Genomic DNA, 9,810 nt, shown 5'->3' on the forward strand with positions numbered 1-9,810 from the left:
TTTCTTTATGGTTCATAATTCATGATTTGGTTAAGTGCTCTTATGCATGGGGTCACGACTGTGTTCCTTACGACAGCACATTGACTCCTGCCACACACACAGGGAATCATCTGTCCCAGATTAAAGAAGGATGGAGAGAGTGAAAGAGAGGAGTGGGGGATCGTGTGTTCTGGTGAGGGAGGGAGGGAGGGAGGGAGGGAGGTAGGGGTTAACGATAACGGAGGGGGGTGATCATTATAAAAACATTTCAGGGCCCCTTTTGTGACTATGGCCCAGTCCCTTGGGTTCTGAACCCTGTCTCTGCTGAACGACTCAGTAGTGTGTGTGTGTGTGTGTGTGTGTGTGTGTGTGTGTGTGTGTGTGTGTGTCAGGGCAGATCAACAGTTTGAGGGGGCGTGTGTTAGCGTGCTTGGGGGTTAGGTGACCTCACAGAGATTGAACACAAAGATCCCCGGCGCATGCAGATCTGACCTCCGACCTGCGGCGTCCGGTCGCACCAATCCGCTCTCTCCATCTCTCCTGAGGCGTCCAGTCGCACCAATCCGCTCTCTCCATCTCTCCTGAGGCGTCCAGTCGCACCAATCCGCTCTCTCCATCTCTCCTGAGGCGTCCAGTCGCACCAATCCGCTCTCTCCATCTCTCCTGAGGTGTCCAGTTGCACCAATCCGCTCTCCATCTCTCCTGAGGCGTCCAGTCGCACCAATCCTCTCTCTCCATCTCTCCTGAGGCGTCCAGTCGCACCAATCCTCTCTCTCCATCTCTCCTGAGACGTCCAGTCTCACCAATCCGCTCTCTCCATCTCTCCTGAGACGTCCAGTCGCACCAATCCGCTCTCTCCATCTCTCTTGGGGCACTGCTCTGACTCAGATGGAGAAGCAGCTGGTTATCTGGAGAGAGAAGGGAGGTGGAGGGAAGGCACAGAGGGGCGTGTGGCTGAAATAGAGGGATGGAGAGGGGAAAAAAATAGAAAAATGTATCTTATTTAGTTTGTTTTGGCACAGATTTGTGCTCGTCAGATGTCACCCTGGCATAGTCTTTAGTTGTTTTACATGTATCAGTCACCTTGTATGCAAATATAATTATGATAAGAATCACTGACTCAAGTTCAATAGAAATTCCTAGAAATGTATTTGATGGGTTTCTGTTTTTTTTAATGTTTTGCACCTCTAAATATATATTTTTTAAACTTTAGTTGACATTGCAGGCATAGATTGTAGCAATGTAGATCTTTACCAATAACTATCTTCATAACCGTACTTGTCTTCAGGTCCCCCTCTGCATGTCTGAAGGCTCTAGTGGGAAACCTGCTGCCAACCAGCTGTACTGTACTGTACAGGTCAGTCAAGGTCATTTGTAAAGTGACTATGCATAGATAATTAACAGCGAGTAGCAGCAGTCTAAAAACAAAAAGGGGGGGTGGGGGTAATGTAAATTGTCCGGGTGGTCTTTTGATTAATTGTTCCGCAGTCTTATGGCTTGCGGGTAGAAGCTGTTAAGAAGCATTTTGGTCCTAGACTTTGCGCTCCGGTACCACTTGCTGTGCGGTAGCAGAGAGAACAGTCTGTGACTGGAGTCTGACAATTTTTAGGGCCTTCCTCTGACACCGCCTGGTATAGAGGTCCTGGACGTCAGGAAGCTCGGCCCCAGTGATGTACTGGGCTGTATGCACTACCCTCTGTAGCGCCTTACTGAAACATGGCCAAATCCTTTACAATTCTTAACACTGCAATGGTTTGGGGATGAAAGCTCTTTCAGCGTGTCTTACATAACCAAGTTTCACATGCGTAGGTATTTGCTCTTTATCAAAAAAACAACAGGACAACAGGCTTTCTTCGTTTTCTCCATTCACCCAGCGGTTCAGACGCCGGGCACCAACCACACCGGGAATTCTCTTCAGGTATTCAACCTGAACATCCAGATGACTTCTTTCACGGGTGATCTACTCCGAAGTTCAAAACACAAAACTTCTGTTGATCCGATCTTTTTGAGACCCACTGCAATCTTCCTCTGTTCTTCAGAAATACAATGAATCAAAATAAGACCACTCCTGGTCACTCTGACAGACTCCACTTTTCCCAGTGCATACTTCACAATAGTTGACTCCTCAAATGGGTTTCCCCACATATGCATCCTTACTCAACAAACGCGTCCCAACGAGAAGCGATTCATAATCATTCACACACGTATCCTCCACTCCAATTTTATACAATTTCCATTTTTGTTCCAGTTTTCGATACTACTATTGTCCACTCAGAACATTAGTCTTCACCAAATTTGCTCGACGCTCTGCTTGATTCCAACTCAGCATTCAATCACCTCGCGGAACGCAACCAACCCTTACTAGCGGTTCTGCCACATTGATTAGTGACAGGTGTGGGTATTTAAGGATGGGGAAGGAGATGCAGTCCCGCCTCTGCTGGAGGGGGATTGGACAGGGGATGGTGGTTGGTGATAGGGTGAGGGGACTGTCGGTCAGGGTAGGGGTAATTCGACCACAGCCCTCAACATTGTTTCCTCATGTTGTTAAACTTGTTTTGGTTTTTATTTGCCTCAGAGTTTTAGTGGAACTGAAATGGGTGGATATGGGATTGTGTGGTTTTTGTGTGTCAATGTTTCCATTCTGTCATATTCCAGTGTGTGAAGGTTAGAGAACTCTGCTATTAAAAAACCCTAAAGAACTCTCTGTGGTTAGGTTCCCCGGGATGCTCGCGTGCTCCTGGGGCATTTTCTTCTCAGCTCACGTGTTAGAAACCCAAACCAAATATCCTGTTTCTTCAGCTCTAGTCTGGACTGTGTCCCTGTTTTGCCTGAGAGTCTGTTTTGTGTCAAGTCTGTCATCGGTTTGTGGGTTGATGTTTTTTTCTTGTCTGACCTGTTTCATCTCTCTGCTCTGGGTTACTGTAACTTACTGTTATTTTTATTTATGCCCAATAGTAGTTCCTGGACAATAATTGCTTGTTGTGGCATGTTTGACACAAATTAGACTCCTTGGTGTTAAGGAAGCATGAGTGTTACAAAAACTGCGCACGATTTATGCTAGATCCCAAGAACTATAGATTCCAAGTGTTGTGATTATGTAATACAATAAAAACAACATCAAAAGAAAGACATTACTTTTAACCTGCATTTATAGTACATGCTATAAATACCAGGGAAGAACAAAGAGAAGGAGAAAACTGGGGTTGTGAGTCAACCGGGGTTGTGAGTACCAGCGTCCTGGCCTGGCCTTCAGACCCGGCTACACAGCCTGAGAACACAAGGAAACCAGCAGTATAAATAACGTTTAAGGCCTGATTGAGTAGAGAGATAAAAACAACCCCTCAGGTACAGTGCTTTCAGGAAGTAATCACACCCCTTGACTTATTCTACATTTTGTTGTGTTACAGCCTGAATTTAAAATGGATTAGATTAAGCGTTTTTGTTACTGGCCTACACACAATACCCCATCATGTTAAAGTGGAATTATGTTTTTAGAAATGTTTACAAATTAATACAAAATGAAAAGTTTAAATGCCTTGAGTCAGTATGTATTCAACCCCTGTGATTTGGCCCAAATAAGTTCAGGAGTAAAAATGGGCTTAATAAGTCACATAGTTAGTTGCATGGACTCACTCTTTGTGCAGTAATGGTGTTTCATCTCTATGGGATGGGTGTCCCTAAACTGGGATGGTTGTTGCTATCGTGCGCTAATGTGACTAGAATGATGTTGTATACAACAGCCAACTTTCCGGGACATAGACATGTCTTATATGGGCAGAAAGCTTAAATTATTGTTAATCTAACTGCAGTGTCCAATTAACAGTAGCTATTACAGTGAGAAAATACCATGCTATTGTTTGAGGCGAGTGCCCAACAACAAAAAACTTTTATCACGGCAACTGGTTTGATACATTCACCTCTGAAGGTAAATAATGTACTTACATTAATCTTGCTCTGATTTGTCATCCTGTCACGCCCTGACCTGAGAGAGCATTTTTATGTCTCTATTTAGGTTTGGTCCGGGTGTGATTTGGGTGGGCATTCTATGTCTGTATTTCTATGTTGGGGATTGCTTTGTTTCGGCCGGGTATGGCTCCCAATCAGGAGCAGCTGTACATCGTTGTTGCTGATTGGGAGTCATACTTAGGCAGCATGTTTTTCCTTTGGGTTTTGTGGGTAGATGTTTTCTGTTTAGTGTGTTAGGATACCTGACAGGACTGTTTGGCTGTCGTCTGTGTTTCTTTGTGAAGTGCCTTTTTTCATCTAAAATAAAAGATGAACAAATTCCACGCTGCACCTTGGTCTACTACTTCAGACAGCCGTTACACATCTACCCACCAAAAACGGACCAAGCAGCGTGGAGGGGAGCAGCACCAGGAGTGGAGGAAGCAGCGTGCTAGGGAGGTGATGGCATCCTGGTCGCTGGAGGAATTGGAGGGAAGAATAGACTGGACTTGGGAACAGCTATTTGACCATTGCAACAACCTGCCGGGGAAGCAGGTGGAGGTGAAGAGGCAGCCCCAAAAATTCTTTGGCGGGGGCACACGGGGAGATTGGCGGAGTCAGGCGTTAGACCTGAGCCAACTCCCCGTGCTTACCGGAAGCGGCGTGGTACTGGTCAGGTGTTATGCGGTAGAGCGCACGGTGTCTCCAGTGCGCGCTCATAGCCCGGTGCACTACATCCCAGCCCCCCGCAAGTGCCATGCTAGAGTGGGCATCGAGCCAGGACGGGTTGTGCAGGCCGTGCGCTCTAGACCTCCAGTGCGTCTTCAGGACCCGGTCTATCCTGTGCCTGCGCCCAGAACCAGGCCTCCTGCATGTCTCCCCAGCCTGGCAAGTCCTGTGCCTGCGCCCAGAGCCAGGCCTCCTGCATGTCTCCCCAGCCTGGTGAGTCCTGTGCCTACGCCCAGAGCCAGGCCTCTTGCATGTCTCCCCAGCTGGGGGAATCCTGTGCCTGCGCCCAGAACCAGGCCTCCTGCATGTCTCCCCAGCCTGGTGAATCCTGTGCCTACGCCCAGAGCCAGTCCGGAGCCGCCAGAGCCGCCCGCCAGTCCGGAGCCGCCAGAGCCGCCCGCCAGTCCGGAGCCGCCCGCCAGTCTGGAGCCGCCAGAGCCGCCCGCCTGTCCGGAGCCGTCCGCCTGTCCGGAGCCGCCAGAGCCGCCTGCCTGTCCGTAGTCGCCCGCCAGCCGGGCGCAGCCAGAGTCGCCCTCCAGTCCGGGGCCCGCTGCGAGGGTCCCCAGTCCGTGGTCGGCGGCAGGAGATCACGCTCTAAGGGAGCCAGTGAAGTGGCGTGAGCCAGTGGTCCCGCTCCAGAGCCTCCACCGCGGAGATATGCCCACCCAGACCTTCCCCTATAGGTTCAGGTTTTGCTCCCTATAGTTATGTACTTGAAAATGTATCAATTGACCAATTCGGCACATTTGGGCAAACTCCTGGCAGATTTGATGCAAAATATTGTGCAGTAATGTAATTCTTCACTGGATCTGTATGAAACTTTGCACACACACTGCTGCAACTGGTGGACAAAATCTAAATTACACCTAGACTCCTATCTGAAAGTATGACCTTTCTCTTGCATTTCAATGATAAAAAATCTTTAAAAAAAGCATGTTTTTTCATTTGTATTTTTTTTTTTACCAGATCTAATGTGTTATATTCTCCTACATTAATTTCACATTTCCACAAACTTCAAAGTGTTTCCTTTCAAATGGTATCAAGAATCAGCATATCCTTGCTTCAGGTCCTGAGCTACAGACAGTTAGTTTGGGTATGTCATTTTAAGCGGTACCTCATCTCTGTACCCCACACATACAATTATCTGTAAGGTCCCTCAGTCGAGCAGTGAATTTTAAACACAGATTCAACCACGAAGGAAACCTCTCAGGGATTTTACCATGAGGCCAATGGTGACATTAAAAACAGTTACAGAGTTTAATGGCTGTGATAGGAGAGGATGGATCAACAACACTGTATTCACTTCACAATACTAACCTAAATGACAGAGTGAAAAGTAGTAAGCCATTACAGATTAAAAATATTCCAAAACATGCATCCTGTTTGTAATAATGCACTAAAGTAAAACTGAAGAAAAAAAATTATGGGGCAAAGAAATGAACTTCATGTCCTGGAGTTTCTTACCAAGACAGCATTGAATGTTCAAGAGTGGCCTAGTTACAGTGTTGACTTAAATCAACCACCAACTTGACAGAACTTGAAGAATTTAGATAATAATAATGTGCAAGTATTGTACAATCCAGGTGTGCAAAGAGATTTAACCAGAATGAATCACAGCTGTAATCGCTGCCAAAGGTGATTCCAACATGTATTGACTCTGGGGTGTGAATACTTATGTAAATTAGATATTTGTGTATTTCTTTCATTTTCAATAAATTTACAAACATTTCTAAAAACACGTTTTTACTTTGTCATTATTGAGTATTGTGTGTAGATGGTTGAGAACATTTTGAATTCAGGCTGTAACAACAAAATGTGGAGGGATATGAAATGTCAAGGGGTATGAATACATTCTGAAGGCACTGTAGACAAGGGAGCAACAGGCCACACACATCAAAAGAGGTCCAATTAGATACGTACCAAAACATCATGATTTTCTAAATTACATTATGCCACATTACATTATGCCAGATTACAGCGGATGCCTATGACTGATGTTGCCTGCTGATGCCTGCTGATAGAAAACCTGATCAGACTGGAACGCTGAACCCTACCACAGCCTACCAAGGGAGAGTGCAGTGCCAGCCAGGAGGCTTTGCTTGACTTGTTTTGGTCCATGCCCTGCCCCTGATCATATCTCTACAATGGAAAGTATTCATCCTTCTTTTCCTCCTCTCACTTCTAATGAAAACGGATTGCCTTGTGAAAAACACTCAGGGGAAAAGTTTACTCCACCTAGACTTGTTTCCCCCTCATGTCAATTGTTATCTTCCTTTATCCTTGATTGCATTCTTTACAAACTCAGGTGTCATTTCATTGAAATCATGATACCAGGATGAGTCTAAAATATGATTAAAATTAATTACCTTTTCTCACATTGTTTTGGACATCAAATCGTATTTGTCACAAGCTCCAAATACAACAGAACACTGTACAGTGAAATACTTACTTACAAGCTCTTAACCATAAAGCTACATATTAATTACTGTACAAGTGAATGCATCTTCTGCATTTTAACCCAACCGCTCTGAATCACAGAGGTGGTGGGAGGCTCAGCACCTACAGCACACAGTGGGCTTTCTGCCTTGCTCAGGGACAGAACAACAGATTTTTCCCTCGGGGATTTGATCCAGCAACCCTTCGGTTACTGGTCCAATCCTCTAACCACTAGGCTACCTTCCCGCCCCTAATCATGTGTTGTCCTGAAACCCACTAAACATCGTTGAGGGCCCAAGATTATGAGATACAGGAAGAGATACATAAATCTTCTTATCACAACACCCAACTAATTATGTATTTGTGAGATGCGGGCGGGGCTGGTTCATGCGAGGGCAGCTCTCTGGAACCACATGAAAAACACTGTTCTCTGTGAGAAACCTGTCCAGTCACATGCCGGGGGTTAAAAGAAACAGCCAAATTGAAGGAAGTGACCACACTGTGTTTCCACAGAGGGCCCTGAAGGATTTCCTCCTTAGTGTTGTCCAGCGCCTTGGCTCCGGGTCACCTGGAAACAGTGATGAGGGTCCCTCCAGTTAACTGGAAGTCATTGAATACACAATCATCTGACTAAGGTGCATTGCAATAGCTAGGCCCTCAAGTGTTTTATTGGTCCTCGACTGGATGTGTGTGTGTGGGTGGAAAACATTCGTTTTGTAGCTGGATGTAGTTGTGTTGCCTAAGAAAGGAACTAACTTGGAAATCTGTCTCAGTTTGAGCATGATATTTAACAGTAAGGAAATACTGTGTCTTCTTAACCTTTCCAAGCACTGTATTTCTCACATATTTGTAAAGAATGTCCAATGTTTAGGCGTCCATTTACATGTACATTTTAGTCATTTAGCAGACGCTCTTATCCAGAGAGACTTACAGTAGTGAATGCATACATTTCAATAATTTATTTTTATTTTTTTCCGTACTGGCCCCCTGTGGGAATCGAACCCACAACCCTGGCGTCCAAAAGTGAGAGATAAAACAGCTAAAGATCATAAAATGATGGAACCCGCAGAAATGAGGATCTGCCTGTCACTGATGTACAGTAGTTTCTACTAAGGAGGAAGTACAGTACTATACATCCCTATCCTTGTTCGACGCATTTAGCCATAGAGATAACATCACAACAAGGCTTTTATCTTTTGCTTCACTAAATGACCTAAAATCCCCAGCATTTCCCTTTATTATACATTAAGTCTCCTCTCCGTCTACTGAAACTCCATAGAGCATTGACAAGAGCTCTGTCCCGGTTTGGGGGGGTGGGGGGATACTGTATGTGTTACACCATGAAGAGGGTTTGGCAGACAGGAGTCAGAGCCAAGGACCTTACGGACTCAGTCCTTTGTCTACAGTGGTTCTCTGAGATCTGTCCTTTCTGCCCGTCCACCCTCCTCCTAACAGATTCAAGTGCTGTGCACAATGGCCTTGAGAGTGGGTGTCACTAATGAGGACTATTAAGGCTGGTGTCCGAGGTGGGTGGTGTCGTCAACATCAGCACTGTCACTCCTCTTTCCATGCTCGTCCATCATAATCATCCTGACGCCCTCCACTATTTTGTGTCTAGTTAACGAGTTGAAGCTACAGACGTTGGTAATAGGGAAAATGTTCCTATATGGTAGAGGCTACATGCCTTTTTTAGGCAATACATCTTTTCATTCAAATACATCTCTTCATTCAATACATCTCTTCAGTCAATACATCTCTTCATTCTATATATCTCTTCATTCAATACATCTCTTCATTCTATACATCTCATCATTCAATACATCTCTTCATTCTATACATCTCATCATTCAATACATCTCTTCATTCTATATATCTCTTCATTCAATACATCTCTTCATTCTATATATCTCTTCATTCAATACATCTCTTCATTCAATACATCTCTTCATTCTATACATCTCATCATTCAATACATCTCTTCATTCTATATATCTCTTCATTCAATACATCTCTTCATTCTATATATCTCTTCATTCAATACATCTCTTCATTCTATACATCTCATCATTCAATACATCTCTTCATTCTATATATCTCTTCATTCTATACATCTCTTCATTCAATACATCTCATCATTCTATACATCTCTTCATTCAATATATCTCTTCATTCTATACATCTCATCATTCTATACATCTCTTCATTCTATACATCTCCTCAGTCAATACATCTCTTCATTCTATACATCTCATCATTCTATACATCTCTTCATTCAATACATCTCTTCATTCAATACATCTCATCATTCTATACATCTCCTCAGTCAATACATCTCATCATTCAATACATCTCTTCATTCTATACATCTCTTCATTCAATACATCTCTTCATTCAATACATCTCTTCATTCTATACATCTCCTCAGTCAATACATCTCTTCAGTCAATATATCTCATCATTCTATACATCTCTTCATTCAATATATCTCTTCATTCTATACATCTCATCATTCTATACATCTCCTCAGTCAATACATCTCTTCATTCTATACATCTCTTCATTCTATACATCTCTTCATTCTATACATCTCATCATTCAATACATCTCATCATTCTATACATCTCCTCAGTCAATACATCTCATCATTCAATACATCTCTTCATTCTATACATCTCTTCATTCTATACATCTCTTCATTCAATACATCTCTTCATTCAATAC

General features: G+C 44.0%; 1 long non-coding RNA gene across 1 annotated transcript in view; it reads right to left on the reverse strand.

Moving 5' to 3' along the window:
* LOC115168629 (uncharacterized) overlaps positions 1–9,810 on the reverse strand; it is an 18,820-nt gene continuing 9,010 nt past the window's right edge. The window contains exon 2 of the long non-coding RNA XR_003870715.1: positions 1–933. This is a non-coding gene — a long non-coding RNA (uncharacterized LOC115168629). The remainder of the gene's footprint in view (positions 934–9,810) is intronic.

Source organism: Salmo trutta, chromosome 30 (assembly GCF_901001165.1).
Source record: "Salmo trutta chromosome 30, fSalTru1.1, whole genome shotgun sequence".
Lineage (NCBI taxonomy): Eukaryota > Metazoa > Chordata > Actinopteri > Salmoniformes > Salmonidae > Salmo > Salmo trutta.